Here is a 23,074-nt window from a genome sequence, read left to right on the forward strand (position 1 = left end):
AAGAAAGTGAATCAAGGATGTCAATGCTCCTACGATATCTATTCACCACGTACACACTATAGTGCGCCGTTGTGCCAATTGGCTTGAATAGAATCAAGAAAACCTGCCAAGAATGAAAGGACCGGTGAACACAAACTATAAAGCATATGTACTGAAGAACCAGCATGAACAAAAACTTCTTGACAAACTCAGCAAAAGGATGCACATGAAATTAAAAAAAGCAAAGAGTTATGAAAAACTAACCAGCTTTGCGTTAAGAAGGTCTTCTTCCTTGCGAACAAACATTGGAAGGAGACCAGCAGATTTTTTTGCATCAAACTTTGGAACTGTTGCGGCGTAGAAATCATACTCCAGGAAGTACTGTGCATTCACCAAAACATAATTAAAACACCTCCCAGATGCCACTATAACAAAACTAAGGCAAAAAAGGAGATAGGGGTGCAAAGAACTAAAACCTGTATGAAGTAAGGACTAAGTACAACCCTGTCAGCATTAGTGAATATCTCAGAGGTCTCCGGCTTACCCTTCCACAAATTTATGAGATAATCCATTATGTCTCCTTCCATCTGCTGCCCTTCACCGAAAAGCGTATAAAGGACACGTCATGTGAGGTCAATCCCATTCGCAGGGATGGTAAACATGCAGTAGCTTGTCCTACAGAATACAAAAGGATGGTAAAAATATATATTAGAAGTTTAGATACAACAACAAACAGAAGTTCAGACACTATAACTCAAAAGGCAAGAGGAGACATAAAACAGAAGTTCAGATACTACAACAATGGCAGTTCAGACAATACAACAACAGAAGTTCAGACACTACAACTCCAAGGCAAGGGAGCGACAGATGAGGGTAACTCACTCAGAATACTTCTCCAGACCGTCTTTACTCAGCACATACTGTTTTAACTTCCGGGCCTCGGATAGATGAGGGTAACTGTATTTTTTCAGGGGAGCGATAGGAGCACCACTTCAAAGGCAATCTAGATGCTCTCTTGGAGGAAGTTATGTTCCCAGACTCAACTGCTGGTTTCCTCCTAGTGATGACAGCATTCTTCCCACCTCTACCAGCAACAGTAGCAGCAGCACATTTAGCATTCTTCGGGTAAGAAATCTTCTCAAAATCATCATCGGACGAAATCACTTCTGCTTCGGCTGCTTCGACTGCATCAGCCTTCCTGTAGCACGGGGTTTTTGGAGTACCACGAATACCACCAGCCTGCTTCCCCAACTTGGAAGGAATGAGGGTCCGAGGTCTATCATCTTCTATCGGAGCTGTACTCATCGGTTCCTCCCTAGGCTGGTATTCCTGTGACCCGAGGAATGAGTAGTGGTAATCAGTCAACTCCAACGGATCCACTGTCAAAGAAAAAAGGAAGAGAAAACATCACCATTAAGAATACAACTGAAGTTCAGGAACATCACAATGTGTAGTACAACTAATAAAGATGACATGGTTACTACTCAAGCTGAGTTAGTTGCAGTAAAAAACTAAATGAAGTTCAGGCACAACCAGAGGCACAGTTCAAGATAAACCGATGAACTGGAAATCATTCAACTACAGCTAACAAAACCATAGAAAGGCATCATCTCTGAAGTTCAATTAGAAAATTAAATTCTCATGTCCATTTAAGCAAAACAAAACACACAAAGCAAAATTAAAAAGATAGAAATGAAGTTCATGTACAAAGAAAATGCTTCTCTCCTTCTGAAACCAGCAGCCCAGCCAGACCTCAAGCAGAAGTCCAAGTACAGAGAAAAATATGAAGTTCAGGTAGAAATAAAAAGATGTAGTGCAGGTAAGCAGTACAAGTTCCAAAGTACTTACATGTGTAGTAGCCAAACAGAGCTTGGAAGTCTGTCTCAAACAGGTTAGAAGAAGCGATTGAGTACGGCCACGTCTTCCTGATATCCCCGATATTCTCATGGGAATAATTTGCAAGAACCCCGTCATGATAGGAATTAACATTTGTAAGCATGAAGAATCCGCAGTCGATACTGCCATCAAACGAAGTAAAAAGAAAATAGTGTTAGGACAGAAAAAGAAAGCCAACGAATTAAACACGTCGCAGCTTAAGTACAACTACAGTTAAATAGATGTGATAAAGAGAAAAAGTCGAACTCATACTTGTTTTGCTGCTGGCGGACATCAATCCAATCCAGAGGGAAATTGTCGATGCTAATAGGACTGAAGGGTGTCTCCCTGTCGTTGCTGGCATCCTTCCAAAGCCTCTTGATGTTGTCGGCCATCTATCGAAACAGGCGTACCGCACATTCATCTTTTGGTCCATAGTAGGAATCGAGAAGCTGGAACCTTGAATTCTTCAGGTCAAGGAACACCGAGACCCAATGACCGACACCACCCATGGAAGCAGGAAGCTCAGGCGGGTCAAAAGTAGGGAAAACAACCTGAAGCATCATAAACACACGAATCATTAAAAATGAGAATTAATATCAGAACGGTACAAAAGAAAAATAAAACAAATATTAACACAGTGGATCGCACTGCAAAACTAATACAGAGACAAAGAACAAGATATTGCATACCAAATCATGTGCATCCATGCTATCTGGACCGCTCGCCATGAAGTACTTCCTCACACGGGAATCAAAATGACCTCTGAAAATCTTGTCCTAAAATAATGCAGATAACACCAACATATGAAAAAAAACAAAAATGAGATGAACAAGTTTTAACTAAAATGGTAAGGAACAAAACAGAAAATAAATCACTGTGCGGTTGACTTACACAAACCCAATACGGCAGGATGAGTTTATCCGATCCCTGGTACTTCGCACGTAGACAATAGAGTGCACACTCAGCCACATTAGATGTAAGCATTCCGCGAGGACCAAAAGATGTTGCGACTTCTTGAACAGAAGCTTCACACTCCTTGTTTTGGAACATAATCATTGATCTAAAAACAATCGAATAGAAAGTAAAACAAGTTAAGCAGCAGGAACTCAGGAAGTTCATAACACATGTTAGCACAGAAATTCAGCTATATCACAACAGGCAGTACATCACAAAAGAGGCCAGAAGTTCAGCGCCAGAGAAGCAAAAAAACAAGAAGTTCAGGTACATAGAGTTGAGTAGTTCAGGTATGAAATCACAGGCAGTTCGCAGGGGGTACATGGATGATGTAAATGTTGAGCAACCGCACTCACCTCTTGGAACGGTCATTCCTAAGCCTAGTTACACTGTAATAAAAGTCATCAACCTTCTTTCGCACGACAGCAAGGTCGCTATCTGCTCACCAAAAAAAATAGCAATTAACAGCAACACTCAAAGCACATAGATTCACAACAGTTTCAATTAAGACCAATATTCAAGCACAAACATTCAAAACATAAGCACATCTCAGCTGCTACATCAGAAAAGATAAAACACAGCATCATAGACATCACAACCCATGCATTACAAACATCCACTCACATAGAAAACAGGTTCACTTAACATTCTTTACAACCCACACGACAAACAACAAAACCAGAAGTTCACCTTAGACCACACAGGTAGTTCACAGGGGATATCGTGGACTAAACCAAAACAACAAAGAGGGAAGGGAATGGGGAAAGAAGAGAGAAGCATGCTCCTCTCTTTATGGATCCTTGCCTAGACCAGTGGCAGCACGGGAATGATCAACCTCCTCTCCATAGCTATCGCTTTCGGTATCTTCATCGTCATCTCCAGCAGACGTTGCAGCGTCGTCACGAAGGACACCAGCAGCAGCTGGAGCGGCTGGAGAATCTGAAACAAGAAAAACTTTTGGTTGTGCCTGTACAGCATTAACATCAACTGATGGCTCTGCTGCAGGAGACTTCTCCGGGCTTGTAGCAGCACTACCACCAGTTTCAACAGCAGACTCAACAACATCTTTCTCCAAAATGATGTCTCCAGTTGTCTTGCCCTGCTCAGCATTTGAAACCTCGGCGACAATGGACGACTGAGGTTCAGTCAGGACCACCCCGTCGGAGCAGCCGGTGCCTGAGATGGACATGTCTGCAACCTTCTCTGGAGGAACACTAACATCATCATTCTGCTGCTGCAAAAAGAAACAGAAAGTCATTACAAAGGGCTGACTGAACCTCATGCATAGGAGCAGCAAGTCCGTCTCAGGGGCAACAAGACAAAATGGACAAGAAAAATGGTACCTCATTTTCACTGCCATGAACCTCATCAACTATTACGCCACTAGCCGGAGCAGGTTCATGCACATGGGCAGCCTCATGCACAGGAGCAGCTTCATGTGCAGGTAAAACATCCTCCTCAACCCTAGCATCATCATGAACAGCCTAAAAAACATCATTTAGAAAAACAAATACCTAATCAGCAGAAGTTCAGATTGCACAATCAGAGAAGGTTCAGCTATCACAACTGACACATAATGGAAGTCCAAAATACAATAAACATAGCAGGTCAGATATCAAACTATCTCTAAGATACAAAAGGGAACAAAAAAGGGCCAGTCATCGAAGTCATGGAAGTTCAGGTGCTGTAGCAGTTGAATTCAGGTTCAATAAATAGATAAGGTCACCTAGGAACACTAGTGCTAAAAAAGAAACAGTTTACGACACATCAAATCAACAACGCTCGCCTATGACCACAAACAGTAATAACTGAAAAGCTAACATTTAACATTGAACATTAGTGCAAACCTCTTTGGTATGCTCCACGTGGCCTCCTTCACGACCCGAACGAACAGAATCCTGCCTCTGAATCTGTCTCACAACAACACTTGCCTCATCTTCAAAAGGCTTGCAACGAGCATCCTGCATTTCCTTGAACAGCCCAACACTAGTCCGGAGGTGGGAAGTGCTCTGACGAAGCTCTTCAAGAAATTTAGCTTCAATACATAAGACCTCCTCCGAAGACTCAGCATCAAACCCGTGCCCGGGAGAAAGAATCCCATCAACGCGACTAAGACGCTCAGCAGTCGAAGGAACACGGGCCAACTCCCCACAAACAGTTTCAAGAAGACTGTCAATCCTTACCAGAGAAACATTGACAGCTTCAAACAAATCCTCGCAAGAAACACCACCTGCAGCACTCACACGGGCAGAAGAACCTCCTGGATCTACGGGGGGGCACCAGTATTAACATCCCGGGAGAATTCAAATCTTGGGGAACTTCCACTCCCTAGGCCGGCAGAACGAGGCATAGTTAGACCAGGACGTTCGATAACCCTAAAGAACACAACCTCAGCCTGTGTCTTCCACTGCATACAAAAACAAAAGTCGACGCGTCAGAAAACAAGGAACATGGGAACAAAAAAATATACAAGACAATACCAGAAGTTCAAGGAAAGAATAATGCATAGAAACACTCACAGGCAGTCTCCCAAACACCCAGTTGGCTGGGTCATCGTCACCTTTCGTGACCAAGTCAGCCACAGCAAGCTCAAGAAGCTTAGCCTGATCCATGAAATTGATGTGAGGGGTCCTCAAGTCAATATTAGGCGTCGTGCCAATGATAAGGCAGTCCAGATACATAAGAAGCGGCGCGATGGCACAGCCTGTGATAGCTTTTCCTCTGCTAGTACCTTGCTGATACCTAACAACAGCACTCCGAATATCTTCAACAACCAACTAGCAGTAGTCCATGTCTGCCATGTCCTCAAACACAAGGTTCTCGGCCATTGCTGCCTCCCTGGACACTCGTGTAGACGTTCCAGGGATAACCACCTTCATGAAAACAATAAGGTAAAACCCATGCAGAGCAAGATCATCCTTCGTCTCATCCTTCACAAGTTCAGCGAGGATATTCCGCAAATCCTTTGTCTTGATGTCGTCACTCCTAGCATACCCAAGCTTGCCCTTCAACCTCATAACAGCATCATCGAAACCATCATTCGAGGGCCTAGGGGGTACGATTACCTTGAGGGAACCCAAAGAGATGGTGAATAGCATCACTTGTAATACGTATAACCTTATTCACCTCATCCATGTCCAAAATCATGGTTGAAGGGTCAATCCTCGTGTAGATGTTGCCCATCAAAGGACAAGAAATGTTGGAATCAACCTTCAAGTCAAACACAAAACCAAAACCAGCCTTGATAACCCTCGCCTTGTGCCTATCTTGTAGCATTTTCGCACACGTCTTGACCTCTCCTAGTGAGCAGCGAACCGTCTTGTTAAAACGTTTCGCCTCACCTCCTCCTTGGCCACCTTCTTCGGGCGCTTTGCCTCCTCTCTTCCTCCTCTCAGGCCGCTGCACAAGCTGATACTGAAAAAAAATACATTGACAAGGAAAAAAGGCAGAACAATGAGACACATAACCTTCACCAAAATTCCACTTATGCCTACATATACGCACTACATCTCAGAAGTCCAACCATGTCTACATAGGCAGTACAACCATGTATGAACACTAGTCAACATGCTTTCAAAAAAATGTTGGAAATTTACAAAAGCAGAAGTTCAACCATGTATACCAAGGCAGTAATCAAACATGTATCTCACAAGTCCAACTATGTCTAGATAGGCAGTACAACCATGTATGAACACTAGTCAACATGCTTTCAAAAAATGTTGGAAATTTACAAAAGCAGAAGTTCAACCATGTATACCAAGGCAGTAATCAAACATGTATCTCAGAAGTCCAACTATGTCTACATAGGCAGTACAACCATGTATGAACACTAGTCAACATGCTTTCAAAAATGTTGGAAATTTAAAAAGCAGAAGTTCAACCATATACACTAAGGCAGTAATCAAACATGTATACAAAACAAGTTGAGCTAATTTCTTCATGTATATACCCAGAAGTCCAACTTTGTACACAAAGGCAGTAATACCATAAAAGCAAAGCATGTCGGCTAATTTATTCGTCTATATTGAGATGGAGTAGAAGGTTAGCTATGTACGCCAAGGCAGTGCTAAAAACAATAAAACTACAGCAACAACGACAAATGCTCTAAAAATAGTAAACATGAGACATTCATACCTGATTAGCGGCTGCAGCATCATCGACGTCGTCCTCATCATCAGCATTGAAATCAGCATCATCCTTGTCCTCTGGATTGACACGAGAACGCTTCTTCACACCCTTGTTGACCTTTGCAGGTGGAACCTTGCGCTTCACGCCGCATTTCTTCCCCTTACCAGATGCACCAGCACCAAGCGGAGAAGGTGTAGGCGCGGCAGTGGCAAGCACACAAGGACTACGACGTGGCGTACCACCAAGGCCTAACCCTTCATCTTCAACAACTTCTGCAGGCCTTGAAACACGTGGGCTCCTCCGAGGAGTAACTTCACCAACTACTAGCTTCCTCGCAGTAGTCTTCTTGATTTTCTTCTTAACAGGGACAACCGTGCCATCAATACCACACGGCACGTCTCCCTCAACAGTGAGCTCAACCGCATGAACAGATCCAGGAACATCAGAACCTTTGTCAAGGCAGGCCGCCCTCTTCTTGTCAAAATTTTCTTGCTTCTTCCTCTTACGTTGGTCCTCCAGGAGAAGATGAAAAGGCACATCCTCGGGTTGCGTGACAGGTTCAGTGCCATCAACAGACTGCGACTGCGTCTGTGACATATGAAGAGAGCACAAAGGATCTGGGACGGAATCACAACCTTTGATTGAGGGAGCCCCCTCCTCAGCTGCAGCAGGGTTTTCTGATAAACCCAACTCAGATAAAACATTGTTGATGGTGTTCACAGCTTCCTCCTCTGTGGACACATCTGCAAAGAACACAAAAAATCGAAGCAAAAAATAAAAAAAGTCAGGAACAAAAACAAAAACAAACGACATGAACAAGCTAAAAAAACATGGCTGAAAACTTTAAAATGAAAAGAAAAGGGGTTTCACATACTAGGTGAAGCAAGATCCTCGAGGCTTGAAACATTCTCAAGGCTCGAAGCAACCTCGGCAATCAAAGTCAAAGGGATAATGGGTGATTTAGCCGCATCAGATATTGGAGCATCAGTATTAACCTCTGAAGCTCCATCTTGATCGCAGGCATTTTTTCAGAACTATTCAACTCATCACCAACTACAAAAAATGCAAGTAAAAAGCCAGCTGAGTTCTAATGCACAATCCTACACCAGAGGGACTTCTACTTTGACAACAATGTCCAATAACAAGAAGTTCAACAATACCTAACAAAGCAGTAAACACAACAAACAAACTAAAATCTACACACTAACTATAAAAACAATCTACACTCAGAGGGGCTACTACATATAACATGAATGTCCAGAAGTTCAACCATATATAACAAAGTAGTAAACACAAAATGTGCATAACAGAAGTTCAACCAAATTTCATTATGAACAGACAATAATTAAAACCAGAAGTTCAACTATGTGACCCAAGCAAATAGCACATAAAAAATATGTAGCATGACCACAAATAGTATTTCACAGCCAAACTAAATATCAATACCATGAACATGATAACAAATAAAAAAACAAAAGATATACACTATAAATATGAATCATTTGGGAAGTCCAACAACACTTGGTGACATAGTTTCACCTGCAAATCATCAACTAAAAAGTAAAGCAACACTACTAACTCAAGCTAAGGGTAAAAAGCATACACATAACCTTTCTTAGAAGTTCACACTAATAAGAATGGCAGTCCAACAAGAAAACTAAATGAAGATATGGGCAGACATATATAAGAATACTGCTTTAAAATACAAGATCCAACTACATTAAGATACCTGGAGAAGGTTTGGAAGCCATGACAACACAACGCCCTTGACGAATGAAACTACAAACCCTAGAACAACCTACTAGAAACAGGGGATAGAATGCATATAGTTAGCAAGTAGAAAATCATACAACAAATACAAAAAGCAACTAAATGAAACCCTAGGATGAAACAACTAGATAATATCAACAAGTATGAAAACATGAATAGTAGCACATATAGGCAAGCACAAATGAAAAAAAATCCAGAAACTAACTAGCATGTGACAGACACAATCTAGACTACGAAATCAACAATACTAAGACAATTAGATACATCAGATTCAGCATGAACAATCACACCACACCCTCTCTCACATGCATCTAAATTCTGAAATCACCAAAGGGGAAATGAAATCCAATCAACTCTGAATGGAGAAATAGCACACACAGGCATCTCATAGACAAATCTGACCATGGGGGAATGGAATCCACCCACCACACGCACAAGAACCCTACCTAATCTCCCATCAAACCATCAGAAGAAGGGGGTAGGAGGCGGACGCGAGAGCACACAGGAGGCGGACTCGACAGATCTGGCAAAACTAAAAGCAACCATTAGGGGGGCGGGGGCAGCATTTGTACCACTCGAAACAACCCCCGCACACACGAATCCCGCGGCAGTTCTTCCACTCCCCACGACGCCACGCGCACCTTGCAACCGCGCAGGCAGTTGCCGCCCTCGCTTCAGAGCAGAATAGAGCGGGTTGGGCGAGGGAGAGCGGGGCGTGGGGGAGAAATAGGAGCGGGGGCGTGCGCCGGTTACTCCAGCACGAGGGCAGGGGACAGGGGCGGAGAAATCGGGGGGAGTTGGAGGCGAGGAAGGCAGCGGAGCGACGGAGAGGGGGAAGAGAGCGAGCGACAGGGGGAGAGGGGTTTTCTGACAGGTGGTGACGAGGGAGATGCTCACTTAATGCCTATCTGTCATGGGAATTGCAGCGCCACTGAATTTACAGTTTTACCCCCCCCCCCACCCCCACCCCCCACCCCCAACAGCTAAAAAAGTAAATACATCTATAGATAAATGAATGCACCATTTGAATGCATCTATTATAATGAGATAACTTCACACGATAGCACTGCTGATATCCTTAAAACCAAAAATAGATGGCAAATGCACTACCAAAGGAAGAAAAATACATACATAAATATGCACCTAAAAAACAACAGAAAGAAGTTCAAAAAATAAAGAACAGAAGTTCAAGTACTCTAATAAAAGAAGTAATGGCATAAGAATAAATAAACCATAAGAAACAAAATGAAGAAGTTCAAGTACAAAAACAGATGAAGTTCATATCTAATACTAAACCATAATAACCCTAAACCCTAAAAACCCTAAGATAGATAGTGGGGTCACAGATGTGACGGACTCGCCTCCGCATGCGACGACGACGCGGCACGCCGCGTCGTCGCCTGCTCCGGCTCGTTCCTGTCTCGGCCTCGCAGGGAGAGGGGAGGGGGGGCCCGACCCCCCCCCCTCCCCCCCTGCTCGGCCTCGCGCTACCGCATTGGTTAATACGCGCAACGCCGATTTCAATATCTACAAAATATTTAAATCCAAAAAATAACAACCTCAAATTTAACATGTTAAAAACGATTATCACACTGAAGTTCAGGATAGTTATTCAGTGAAGAACAACAACTATTATAAGTACAAATAACATACTAGAAAAAATAAAAAATACGCATATCCATCGCCCAATTACATGGCTGTTCACGGGACTAAGTCAAAAAAATCCAAACAAATGCAAAGAATGAAAAGTAACATAAAAAAGAAGGAAATACAGAGGAATTGCTTTATTACTTTGCAAAGAAGGAAAAAGCAGAAGTTCACGTATAAAGAACATAGAAGTCTAGCTTCTACAAACGACCCTTACATGATCTGGAAAAAGTGCATGCATACTTGGGCTAATCCCATGATTGCTCACGAGACAAAAGTATAAAAAGGAACATCTGAAGAATTAAAAATATGAAAGGAAACCAAACAAACAAAAATATAGAGCACCATGCGCCTTCGCCTTGCAAATGTGGAATGTAATCTGGAAAACCAGAAGTTCAACCATTAATAAAAAAAGAGAAGTCCAGATCTTACCAAAGATAAGTGGATGATCAAAAAACTATACCAAAACATAGACTAAGGGAAAAAGATGGTGCATGTTCCTGTGGTCCAGCTCCACGCTTACACACTAGCTACAACAAAAATTGCAGAAGAAAATCTAGTAAGGGTTTCTGATACAAAGGACTTGCTGCATTATCTTGCAGCGAAAAGAGAAAAGAAGAAGTTCAGGTATGACGACGCAGAAGTCCAGCACAGAAACCCGGACAGACCCAACAGGATCAACCTGATCCTCCCTCGATCCCGATCCCGAGCCGCCCCAGCCCCGACAGGATCCAACGAAGGAAAAGAAGAAGTTCAGGTATGAAAACGCAGAAGTCTAGCTTGTACAACGACCATTAGAAGATCTAGAAATAATGAACAAACGAATTCGTCCGAAGCATAAAATCATCTCCACAAGATTGCAACACGTCCGCACCCATGATCTAGCAACTACCTTTCGACAACTGAAAGGACCAGAGGGTAAATTTCAAAACCGCTAAAATAACATGTGCAGAAACCCGCATGAGTGCCAACATCAAATCGCTAGAAATCAAACCGTAAGGACCCTCCCGATTAAAATTTACGGATTAGTAAGCCTCGAATTTCACTAAAGTACGCAAATCAGGCAGCAAACTTTAAAGAAAAACGAGAAATCAATAGAAGCGCGGGTTGCATCTTGGGCGGATGAAGATACAGGCGATTTCAAATTTGTTTGAAATAACAAAGAATTTGTGGTCCAAACTCGTACTAAAACCTAATCCCCATCGTTCAAGAATTTCGACAACATCCAAAACATGCATTAAACTTGTAACAGAAACAAGTTCATCACGACCCCGAGAGAAAATCCGCCAACGTGCTAGAATCTGAATCAAAACAATCATTTAGACTCTAAAAAACGTGTCCACATTACACTTGCATCACAAACAACACGAATGATCATAAAAATTCGTAGGGAAAGCCATGGTTGCGAAGATAGCCAGAAGGTCAGGTTAGTACATAGGGAAGTTCAGGCGCATTACTCAGGTAGTTCAGGTTGTGATCAGAATATTATTCTGATCCCGTGATCAGAATAGTGTTTATGTATATATATATATATATATATATATATAGTAGCACTATTCTGATCCCGGGATCAGAATAGTTATTTGGATCACGATCAGCCTATATAGGGCCCGAGGGGATGTTCCCGAACTACCGAACCGGCAAAGTGGACGAAAAATAGAAAATCTCCACCCACCCCTGACCTGATCCCCTCCCCGATCCCATCTGGCCCGCATCATGCCACCACCACAGCCTCCCTCCCTGGCCGAAGCAACCACCGCCACCTCCCTCCCTGGCCGGCGTGGCCACCACCTCCCTCCGCCCGCGCAGCCACCGCGGCCTCCCTCCCCGGCCCGCGCAGCACCCGCCGCCGACCACCAGCTCGCCTTGTCTCCCTCCTCGACCCACCGTGGCGGAGGCGTCCCTGCCCCTGCACAGTGCCTCCCTCCTCGATCCACCATGGAGGCGGCCTCCCTGCCCCTAGACATCGCCTCCCTCCTCGATCCACCACGGCGGTGGCCTCCCTGCCCCTGAACATCGCCTCCCTCCTCGATCCACCGCGGTGGTGGCCTCCCTGCCCCTAGACAGCGCCTCCCTCCTCGGTCCAGTGCGGCGGCGGCCTCCCTCCCATGGATCCACGGCGACAGCGACCTCATTCCCCCTGGAACCACAACGGAGGCTTCCCTCTCCTTTGATCCAGCCTCCTCTGCTTCCAACTCGACCACTCAACTACATGGCATAAACCCGTCCAGGCCGTCCACCTCCTCTCCATCTTGAAGTTCAATTTGACTTTGCCCAACATGTAGTAGCCTGTGATGTACTGTTGCAACTTGATTCTCCAAAACAAGTGTAGCCGCTACGTGATTTACTGAAGAAAAGAAGCGAAAGCAGAAAGTTCAGAGAAAAAGGTAGGAAAATCATGTCTCCAGAGGTTGTAGCCTGGGCCTCCCCACGACTCCATCGACACAGGTATCCCATGGTCCTCCGTCCTCCGGTTGAGGACATCTCGTGATGGATGTCAAGCTCCGGCGTGGTGGAGGCATGCAGCCTTGTTCCCTTCGCTCCCTTGCCACCACATTATCCTCGCTATACGGTGAGAAAAAAATCATGTGTGTCGTTGTGCCAGCTCTTTGTTAGGACCTGTGTTGTACTGTTGTGTCAATTGTATGGCAGGCTTTTGACAGTTCAGCTACAGGAAGAACAACAGGCCGGCTTTCATGTGCAGTGCAGTAATAGAATATACGGCTAGTGTTGCACCGCAGTAAAAGGTCCCGCTAAAAAAGCCTGATCTGGACTATGCACTAGTAGCTCAGTTGTACATTGGGTTTGCTTTGTTCGGTGATCTGTTGTAGACTGTTGGTTCGCTAGCTTTACCAATCGCTGCTACATCACTACATCGCATAAAGGCGATGTGGTGGTCAGAAAATGCAATGGGAGAGTATGAGAGCAAATTATTTACATTTTAAAGAAAAATAAAAGTATGAAGTTCAATTTTTATTTAAAAATGTCAGATGCTTCAACTTATTTTAAAACCATATTTTTTCCCTAAAGAATGAAACTAAGAAGTCCAAATTAAAATAACAAAGAAATTCGAAGTTTATAAAAACCTCAGGTTTTTTCTCATTACTAAGAACTTCAATGAAGAAGTTCAAATTAAAATAAAAGGAACAACCAAAATAGTTTAGAAGAATTTCCTTTTAAATAAACTATAAGTTGAAACTAAAATAACGAAGTGGTTCAAACTAGGATTTTACCATTTAAAAAACTCAAAACAAAATGAATTTCCCCGTTACTAAGGGTCATCAATAAAAAGAACAAACTGAAGGTTACTAAAGGGAACAAACAAGAAGTTAAAATTATATAAACAGAGTACTTCAAAATTTATAAAAAAGAAATGTATTTTCCCCGTTTGTGAAAAGACCAATAGAAATTCAAATTAAACCAACGAAGTAGATCAATGTTTACCTAAAAGCTCGATTTTTTAAAATGGCAAAAAATGACGACCAACCTTCAATTGTGTGTAATACGACATATACACAAAAATGCGATAGAAGTTCATAGTGAAAACAACGAGAAGTTCAAGTACTGCAAGGAATGCATTTCAAGTGATAATAAAAGTATAAAAAGATAAAAGCTGAAAAGGTTTGTTGAAAGAAGTTCAAGTGATCTGTCCGGGGAAGTTAAAAAATTCTTACGAGAGAGGTTCACCATGTATTTCCATGTTCGATTTTTTCCATATAAAAAACGAATACAATTCTTTACTCAAAAATATAAAAAGGAGAAGTTCAAATTAAAATAACAGAGAAGTTCGGAGCTTATTAGAACCTAGGATTTACATGTTCAAAAAATAAAAAACACAATGCCATTTTTTGCACTTTTAAAAACAAACTCATAAATGAAAAAATTGGTTGCTAGAACTTCAAGTGCTCGGCGAGGAAAAGTTCAAACAATTCTTGTTAGAGAGGTTCACCGTGTATTTAGATGTCCAAAATACATACAAAAATATGTTGTTTTTTGTGTTTTAAAATAATTCCCTCAAACCAGAGAGAAGTTCAGAGTGATAGCAATCGGAAGTTCACGTACTACATGGTGCGTATTTCATATAAGAAAAATATAATAAAGTGAAACAGAGTGAAGTTCAAACAGACATGCTCCAGAAGTTCAACTACTTCACATAGTGCAAAAAACAGCACGCCAAAAACAAAGTGAAGTTCAAACAGACATGCCCCAGAAGTTCTACTACTTCACGCAGTGCATTTCCGTTTGCGATGAACGCGGAAATCATGATCTCGCCATTTTCTAATTTACCTCAAAACGGCAGGAATATTATTTGTGTAAATTCAAGTCCTCGGTCGAAGAAAGTTAAAAAAAATATTGTGAGAGAGGTTTGTACAAAAAGACTATAATTTGTGTAACACTGACGAAATGGGTGAGAAAATTACAAACGAAAATACGTCACAAAAGTTCAACATGAAAACAGCAGGAAGTTCACCTACTACACTGAATGAATTTCAGGTGAAAAACTTTCAAAATCGTCGCGAGTATGAAAAAATGATCAATATGGGAAAGTTGCGTCTTTACAGCAGCTTTCCATCGGTATATCACCCGCTCAATTCCCGTGAGTGGGATGGGGAGCTACGAGCAGTGGGTGAAGATCTACGAGCAAAAAAATCACGTGAAAAACAGAGTGAAGTTCAGGTACACGCACCAAGAAGTTCAGGTTCTTCATGCGGTGCATTTTCGAAGAATCTGTTTCGCAATAGAGGCAGAACGAATGATCCCGCCATTTTCAGAATTACTTGAAAACGGCTAGAAATCAGAGAAAACCATCAACATGAAAAAGTTTCGCATTTTCCGTAGCTTTTCAACAGTATATTATTTGCCCAATTCCGATAAAGTTTGTAGAAATTACGGCGAAAATACTTTTTTCGCCATTTTCGAAACTGACTTAAAACCGTAGAGAATTGGGAGAAACAATACATACCAAAAAGTTTCGCATTTGTTCAAGCTTTCCAACGCCATATCATTTGCTGCATTTGGACGCATGGTTAAAACATTAGCTCGAAAATACGAACTCGGTAGGACTTGGACCATTTTCTAAATTACTCTTAAACCATTCAAAATTAGGAAAAAACTTTCAAAGAGGAAAAAGTAGCGCATTTTCATAAGATTTCCAATGCCATATCATATGCCTCCATTGGATTAGCCGTTTAGAAATGACATCAAAAAAATGAACTCAGCTGTTCGGTTTACGAAATTTTATGCTTTTTCAAATTACTCTTTAACCATAGGGAATTAGAAAAAACTTTCAACATGTGGAAGGAGCGGTTTTGCAACAGCTTTCCAATGCCATATTATATGCCTCATTCCGATAAACGGTTTAGAAATGCGATCGAAAATATGATTCATGTTTTTTGTGCGAAGAAAAAACGGTTTTCAAAACTGCTCTTAAACCGCTTATATTTAGCCAAAAATTTAAGTTGGGTCATGTTATTGGTGTCCATAGCTTTCCAACGGTATATCGCAAGCGCCTTTTGGGCAATGTTGGCGGAAATTCAACCGAGTTCACAGGGAAGTTCAACGTACTACCAGCGGGGCAGGTCAGGTTGTGATTAGAATATTATACTGATCCCGTGATCAGAATAGTGTTTATATATATATATTGTCATATGATTTCTTATGCTAAAGTAACAATTCAATCACAATTTCAAGTATGAATCAAAAACTTCATTGAAAACTAACAACTATAATCTCAGTCATTGAAACAATTGCAATTTATCATAACATCAGAAAGAGTCAATATAAGAGCTTTTCAGCAAGTCCACATACTCAACTATCATTTAGTCTTTCACAATTGCTAACACTCACGCAATATTTATGGGTATGAAGTTTTAATCGGACATAGAGAAAGATAGGGGCTTATAGTTTTTCCTCCCAACCTTTTACCTCAAGGGTAATGTCAACAATAATAGTTCATGAAAACTCACATCCAATTAGCTATATATATCTGGATCTTTCCAACACATTGTGCTTGCCAAAGGATAAAATGTAAAAAGGAAAGGTGAAGATCACCATGACTCTTGTATGAAGTAATAGACAAGAATAAAAGATATGCCCTTCGCAGAGGGAAGCAGAGGTTGTCATGTGCTTTTATGGTTGAATGGACAAAATCTTAATGCGAAAGAACGTCACTTTATATTGCCACTTGTGATATGGACCTTTTGTATGTAGTCCGTCGCTTTTATTTCTTCCACATCACAAGATCGTACAAAGCTTATTTTCTCCACACTAATAAGTCATACAAATTTAGAGAGCAATTTTTATTGCTTGCAATGATGACAACTTACTTGAAGGATCTTACTCAATCCATAGGTAGATAAGGTGGACTCTTATGGCAAAACTGGATTTAAGGATATTTGGAAGCACAAGTAGTATCTCTACTTGGTGCAAAGAATTTGGCTAGCATGAGAGGGAAAGGCAAGCTCAACATGTTGAATGATCCATGACAATATAATTTATTTCGGATATAAGAAAACATAAGCCATTAAGTTGTCCTCCTTGTCCAACATCAACTCTTTAGCATGTCATATTTTAATGAGTGCTCACAATCATAAAAGATGTCCAAGATAGTATATTTATATGTGAAAACGTCTCTTTCTTTATTACTTCTTATTAATTGCAATGATGACCAAAACTATGTTTGTCAACTTTCAACAACTTTTATTCATCATACTCTTTATATGTGAAGTCATTACTCTCCATAAGATCCATATGATCTCTTTATTTCTTTTTATTCTTTCTCTTCTCTTTTATTTTTATACCCTCAAGATCATAGCAAGATGGCAAAGCCCTTGACTCAACACTAATCTTTATTATATATAGCTCACGGACTCGATTACATAGAAGGATCATAAAGCAAAACTCAAAACTAGATCATACTAAAACTTTATTCTACTAGATCAAGATATTACCAAAAGGATCGAACTAAGAAAAATGGTAAATATAACAGTGTGATGGTGATACGATACCGGGAACTCCCCCAAGCTTGGCAGTTGCCAAGGGGAGTGCCCGTACCCATTGATAAGAACATTTCATATATATAATTTCGGCATGCAAATATATCATTTGTTGTGATCTGACCACTAATTATTGTTGTGAATTGTTGCATATTCGCATGAAAATCATATAGAAGGATTGTTGACTAGTCATTTGTTTATTTTGCAGAAAAGTGCGACAAGGCACAAAATTCTTCTACTACAAGTGATCAAGTGATGGAGTCAAGGAGCTGAGCGTGAAGGAAAGAAGAAACCAGGGGCCAAAACTAATGAAGGAGGGGATCTACTTGGGAATAAAGAAGAAAGGAGGAGGGCCAAAGTAAAAAAAGACAGAGCAGGGAGGGGATCAAAATCCCTAGCGCTGCTCCATTCCCAAATTGAGCCTGGCATCTCCATCTCTCTCCCCCTCACCACTTCTTCTCCCACCTCCGGCCACCGCCGCGGCCAGGCCATCGTGGCGGCGCGCCTCCGCGACCTCGCTGCTCCACCATCACCCGCGCCATCCACCACCCACACCATCATCCATCCATCACAGACCTCTCCCTCCAGCCGGCGCGCCCGGCCAGACACACCGCCACTACTTCTTCTTCCCTTCTCCCCCGCTTCTCTGAATCCCTGTCTGCTGCTTCTTCTTCCCCTCGCCTTCCTCAACTACTGCTGCTCCCTTACTCCCCCAAACTCTGTTGCTGCATCTTCCTTCTTCTCCTTGTCCCTACTACTGCTGTTGAACCGCTCCTCCTCTTGTTATGTCTCTGCTGCTCACTGCTCCCCTACTGCTGATCCTTTCCTCAACTCTCTTTGTTGCTCCTCTCATGCTACTGTTGCCTCTCCTCTCAACGCCTCCTACTGCTGCACTTTCTCTCCAACGCCCCTGATGTCCAACTGCTCCTCTTCACCAACTTGCTATAGTCATCTCTCTCTCTTTCTCCCTCTCTCTATTCTCTTAATTTCTGTAATCTTTGAGTAGTGTAATGTTCAGTACTTTGTAATGTTCAGAATTGAGATGTGTAGTACTTATAATATTCAGATTTCATAAGAGCTTGTAACCTGACGATTGTTCAGTTTCGTACCTGCAAAATATAGTGCATTTTATTATGTGTTTTGACTAGTTGATGTTAGTTGCTTTGGAAAATATTTGCTAAGTTTGATTTGATCTGTGAATTAGTGGTGTGCTAGCATATATGTGTGTTCACCTTGTGTACTAGTTCCGTGTACTAGTTAACTTCCAGTACTAGTTAACTTTTTGTGTGTTTAATTTTTAGTCTCTGTGATAGCTTTGTCTCTGTGACAAATATGTTTGTAATGTGACCCATATCCATTCTGCTATATGTGTTCATGTCCTGATGTTCCCTTTGTGTTACTGTTTTAGTTTCTCATTCAAATAAAAATAATACCAAAAAGACAGAGAGTATAATCTGAATCTCCCTTTGCTTATTTTGCATTTTCTTTGGCGATGATCTTCGGGAACTACCTTGTTTAGTTTAGGTTTATTTTCTGCAATCATCTCTTAAAATTGTGCTACCTGGCTTTAGCCGAGCATAGTCGTCGTCGCCTAGTCCCTGTGGGGAACACGACACTCGCAGTTCGAGCGAAATATCCCGCTGTACTTTCAATTGATCATTTTGGCGTCGTTGCCGGGGACTAGCGTCGAGTGACTGTGTTAGGTTATAGAGTAGGGTTTTCTTGTTTTTCCCTTTGTGCTATATATATGTGATATATCTCTAACCCCTAACCCTTGTTCAAGTTATGTTCTCTTTCTTTGCTTGGTCATTCTGCAGGTTATTGCATCTTCTCAGATATGGCTTACTATTCAGATCATCATGCTTATGCGAGCAACACTACAAACAACACGGAAAGTATTCAAGACCTGATAAGTAAGATTTCCCATCGATTAGATGATTTAGCTCGGCAACGTGAAGTAGTTTTTGAGGATAGGCCTAGCTCTTATGATCCTCATTCTAGAGGCCATCCTTATGTTGCTCCTACCTGCCATATTTGTGGATTTCAGGGCCATTCACCCGAATGTCAGCTTGGCTACTCTCACCCTCCCGATTGTTATGGCATGAGCTTCGCCCCATAGCCAAGCTCATACCAAAACAATTACTCACATGGGTGGCCTGAAAACCAGAATATGTCATATAGGAGCAACAACCTTGAGATCTCACCATTTGCCTCTAGTAATCATATGCAGGGATTTAGGTACAATGAGGAGAGCAACAACTATGCGCCACAACAATTTTATTCACCTCCTACTCATATAGCTCAGCACCAGGAGATGTTTCCAATGGATTTAAATGGTCCTCCATTTGGTCAACCAACAATTCCAGCACCTGTCGTGCAATCTCATGTGCAAGTTCCCACACAAGATGAGTTCGATGACATAGACAAGCTCACACTTTTGAGTCTCGAGTTCACTTGGAGTGCCGAGGATGATCCAATTAGGCCGGTGATAGTAGAGGAAATGAAGAAGATCAAGAGTGGAAAAGAGCTAGTGGAAGAAGTAAGGAAAATTGAGAAGAATATCAATGTCGGGTGCACTATCTCATCCCTTCTTGAGCTGAGTGTTGCTGGGATATCCCTTGAGGTGTGTGAGGTTTCAACACTTTCACATTCAGCTGAGCAAGATAGCAAGAGTCCATAGGAAGAGATACTTCAGATCTAAGAAGAAATTCTCAAAGCCAAGGAACAAGATGGACTAGATCTTGAATGCCCAAGTGATCAAGATGAAGATCTGTTGCCTATCATTCCCAGAGAAGTAAAAGAAGCTGCTGTAGATGAACTTGAAGAACCAGAAATTCATTTGCCCATCGTCATACAAGAGCGTGATGTAGCAGGTTCATCCAATCCTCTTAATGACATGGCCCATCATGTTTTGTTTGATTCTACCTTGCTTTACATGATGCCATCACTTAAGGTAGATTTGAAGAAGTGTTTGCTTGGATATGATGATACATATACTATTGGTGGCATTGCTCATATTAATGATGATCACACTTATTTTCCTTATGCCAAACCTATGCTTAATGATAAATATCATCCTCATGTTAGTATTGAGCTTGTTGATTCCTATGATACTCGTCATGTTCTTTATAGCTATGCTTATGTAATTGGATACTGGATTGATGACTTGGAGGGTATTACTATTATCCCTACCGCTTGCATCATCTCTTTTGTGGAGTGTTCTTTCAGGTTTTTGCTACTGCACCGTTTACTACATGCTGACCAGGTTCGAGGTGACATTCCTTGGGACCCCGGTGGATTTACGGCATGGTGATGAGGAGAAGAAATGGGGCACACATATGGAAGAGAGGAGCTGGAGCTTGCATGTGGAAGCAAAAGGAGAAGATCAGCAGCTTAGAGAGTGATCAAGCGAGTGCTACTTCATAGTGCCCGGTGAGCTGTTTCATGACCCATTCCGAGTATATCATCCATTGATACATGCTGAAATCAAATGTTATTTGGGTTGCTTAAGCCATTTCTTAAATGTTGCCCCACTGAATTTTATTTGACATATGGTGCTTGATGAGAATATGCGAACTGATTGTTGAATGCCGTGTAAATTAGTGATCTACATATTGCGTGCTTTGCTGAATTTAGTGAGAACTATTAGTTTTGAGTGCTCAAATCCCTAGTACACTAGAAAACTTATTCATTTTCTGCTTTTACTTTGATACACCTAGATCATTAAGTGTCAGATGCTGAGTTTGTGCCTATTCTGTTCCCATTCAGAGCAATCACTTACCACTATGGATTAGCATGCTATGTTCCCTGGATCGATAGTATGCGAACCATACTTGGATGAGTGATGATTCTTGTTTCCTTTTTGTATTGATTTGTTAAATAAGTAATAATGAATAAATAATTATCTGATCTACCTAACAGTAGCATGTCATGTTCCCTGGATCGGTGGCTTGTGAAATCTGGTTGGATCGGATAGGAGTTAATAATATTAAAAAAATGTAATTGTCGAACCAGGTGTAGACCATGTTCTCGGGATCGGTGGTATGTTCCTTTGGGGAGACAAACTAAAAAAACTAATAATTGGTCGAGCTAGGTGTATACCATGTTCTCGGGATCGGTGGTATGTTCCTTTGGTGAGACTGGTAAAATATTATCATTACTTCCTTCAAATTTAATAAGTGGTTAAACCACAATGTTATATTTCTACAAATAAGTGATTTAATTCAAGTTCCTTTTGTTCTCAGGATCATGCTCTCTTTAGGAACCTTTTGGCACAGTCAGCATTTGAACTTGCTAATCTTCGTTTATCATTGCAAAGCTTAAAATGGTCGAGTTTACTAGTGTCCTATTGATTTGTAGCACTCTTAACCATTAATTTTCACTAGCTAAGTCCAAAGCATGCACTGTTTAGAGATCTACTTCACTTGACATTCTCTAGTCAGTTCACTGTTCATGTTCTTGCTCTAGTAATATGCCTTCGCTTGAGGACAAGCAAAGATTTCAGTGTGGGGGAACTTGATAAGAACATTTCATATATATAATTTCGGCATACAAATATATCATTTGTTGTGATCTGACCATTAATTCTTGCTGTGAATTGTTGCATATTCGCATGAAAATCATATAAAAGGATTGTTGACTAGTCATTTGTTTATTTTGCAGAAAAGTGTGACAAGGCACAAAATTCTTCTACTACAAGTGATCAAGTGATGGAGTCAAGGAGCTGAGCGTGAAGGAAAGAAGAAACCAGGGGCCAAAACTAATGAAGGAGGGGATCTACTTGGGAAGAAAGAAGAAAGGAGGAGGGCCAAAGTAAAAAAAAGACAAAGCAGGGAGGGAATCAAAATCCCTAGCGCTGCTCCATTCCCAAATTGAGCCTGACATCTCCATCTCACTCCCCCTCACCACTTCTTCTCCCACCTCCGGTCGCCGCCGCGGCCAGGCCATCGCGGCGGCGCGCCTCCACGACCTCGCCGCTCCACCATCACCCGCGCCATCCACCACCCACACCATCATCCATCCATCACAGCGCCAGCCACTAGTGCCCACCTCACGCGACCTCTCCCTCCAACCGGCGCGGCCGGCCAGACACACCGCCGCTGCTTCCTCTTCCCTTCTTCCCCGCTTCTTTGAATCCCTATCTGCTGCTTCTTCTTTCTCTCGCCTTCCTCAACTGCTGCTGCTCCCTCCTTCCCCCAAACTCTGATGCTGCATCTTCCTTCTTCTCCTTGTCCCTACTACTGCTGTTGAACCGCTCCTCCTCTTGTTGTGTCTCTGCTGCTCGCTGCTCCCCTGCTGTTGATCCTTTCCTCATCTCTCTCTCTCTCTCTCTTTCTCCCTCTCTATATTCTCTAAATTTCTGTAATCTTTGAGTAGTGTAATGTTCAGTACTTTGTAATGTTCAGAATTGAGATGTGTAGTACTTATAATATTCAGATTTTGTAAGAGCTTGTAACCTGACGATTGTTCAGTTTCGTACCTGCAAAATATAGTGCATTTTATTATGTGTTTTGACTAGTTGATGTTAGTTGCTTTGGAAAATATTTGCTAAGTTTGATTTGATCTGTGAATTAGTGGTGTGCTAGCATATATGTGTGTTCACCTTGTGTACTAGTTCTGTGTACTAGTTAACTTTTTGTGTGTTTAATTTTCAGTCTCTGTGATAGCTTTGTCTCTGTGATAAATATGTTTGTAATGTGACCCATATCCATTCTGCTATATGT

At 41.8% G+C, this 23,074-nt stretch overlaps 1 pseudogene; it reads left to right on the forward strand.

Moving 5' to 3' along the window:
- The first annotated feature begins 19,188 nt into the window (after positions 1-19,188).
- On the forward strand, positions 19,189-20,664 carry LOC147985154 (uncharacterized; annotated as a pseudogene).
- Positions 20,665-23,074: the final 2,410 nt, after the last annotated feature.

The sequence above is a fragment of the Triticum urartu genome, chromosome 2A (genome assembly GCF_056163025.1).
Source record: "Triticum urartu cultivar PI428250 chromosome 2A, HENAU_Tu73, whole genome shotgun sequence".
Taxonomy (NCBI): domain Eukaryota; kingdom Viridiplantae; phylum Streptophyta; class Magnoliopsida; order Poales; family Poaceae; genus Triticum; species Triticum urartu.